We start from the raw sequence: 1318 nt of genomic DNA, 5'->3' as shown, positions 1-1318 counted from the left end.
AGGAGACAGTCACACAGTACCCCTCACCCAGGATGGCCGAGTCTTCCTCTGGGGCTCCTTCAGGGACAGTAACGGTGTGATCGTACTGTTGGAGCCCATGAAGAAGAGCATCGTGCCTGTACAGGTCCAGCTGGATGTGCCTGTGATGAAAGTGGCCTCAGGAAATGACCACTTGATGATGCTGACAGCTGATGATGGTCTCTGCCCGTTGGACTGCAGGGAACAGGGTCCGCTAGGCTGTGTGCCGGAGTTATTTGCCAACTATGGTGGCTGGCAAGGCCTTAAATGACTCCTGGTCCCCAAGTGTGTGATGCTGAAACCCAGGAGAAGCTGGGGCCAAGTGAGATTCCAGAATACCTTCTGTGGCACCTATTTCACCTTTGCCATCTCTCAAGAGGGCCACGTGCATGGCCTCGGCCTCTCCAACTACCATCAGCTTGGAACTCCGAGCACAGAATCTTGCTTCAAACCCCAGAACCTAACATCCTTCAAGAATTCCACCTAGTCCTGGGTGAGTTTCTTCGTGGCCAGCACCATAGAGTCTGCATGGATTCAGAAGGAAAAGCATACAGCCTGGGCAGGGCTGAATATGGGCAGCTGGGCCTCTTGGAGAGGGCTGGGGAGGAAAGCACACCCACCCTCATCTCCAGGCTGCCTCCTGTCTCCTCAGTGGCTTGTGGGGCCTCTGTGGGGTATGCTGTGACCAAGGATGGTCATGTGTTCTCCTGGGGCATGGGCACCAACTATCAGCTGGGCACAGGGCAGGATGAAGACACCTGGAGCCCTGTGGAGATGACAGGCAAAAAGCTGGAAAACCGTGTGGTCTTATCTGTGTCCAGCAGGGACCAGCATACAGTCTTATCAGTCAAGGATGAGGAACAGAGCTGATGTAGCCTTGGAGTGCCTGACTTCTGGCCTGCACAAATTCCCTCACAGAACAGGGAAGCAGTGACAGCTGCAGATCTCAGCAGGCCTCTATCCAGCCTTGAGCACTGTGTCAGCTCCTGCCTTTTCCCATCAGCAGAACAGAATCATTTTCCTCTTTTTCTTCCTCCTCTATGGAATTCTCCTGGGACCTACAGAATGAAGTGGGAGGATGGACAGGAGGCTTTTCAGAAGGAACATGGCTCACTCCAGAGCTATATTGTTGGATGTTTCTCCTCTCTTCCCCACCTTCCATAGTCCTGGCTGGCCCTGCTTTGCCTACTAGAAAACCAAAACCTCCTCCCCTGGGCTTTGGTGCCTACTCTCTGAGCAGCTGAGATTCCATCAAGCTCCACTCTAGTCATGTGCTCCTTTCCTGTCCCTAACAATCCTC

General features: G+C 53.6%; 1 pseudogene; it reads left to right on the top strand.

Annotated features, from left to right (window-relative positions):
* Nucleotides 1-888, top strand: part of LOC108297653 — a 5872-nt pseudogene extending 4984 nt beyond the window's left edge.
* The last annotated feature ends 430 nt before the right edge of the window (nucleotides 889-1318 follow it).

This window comes from Cebus imitator, unplaced genomic scaffold, assembly GCF_001604975.1.
Source record: "Cebus imitator isolate Cc_AM_T3 unplaced genomic scaffold, Cebus_imitator-1.0 Scaffold825, whole genome shotgun sequence".
Lineage (NCBI taxonomy): Eukaryota > Metazoa > Chordata > Mammalia > Primates > Cebidae > Cebus > Cebus imitator.
Note: the sequence above shows the minus strand (reverse complement) of the source record. Positions and strands in the feature narration are given on the sequence as shown.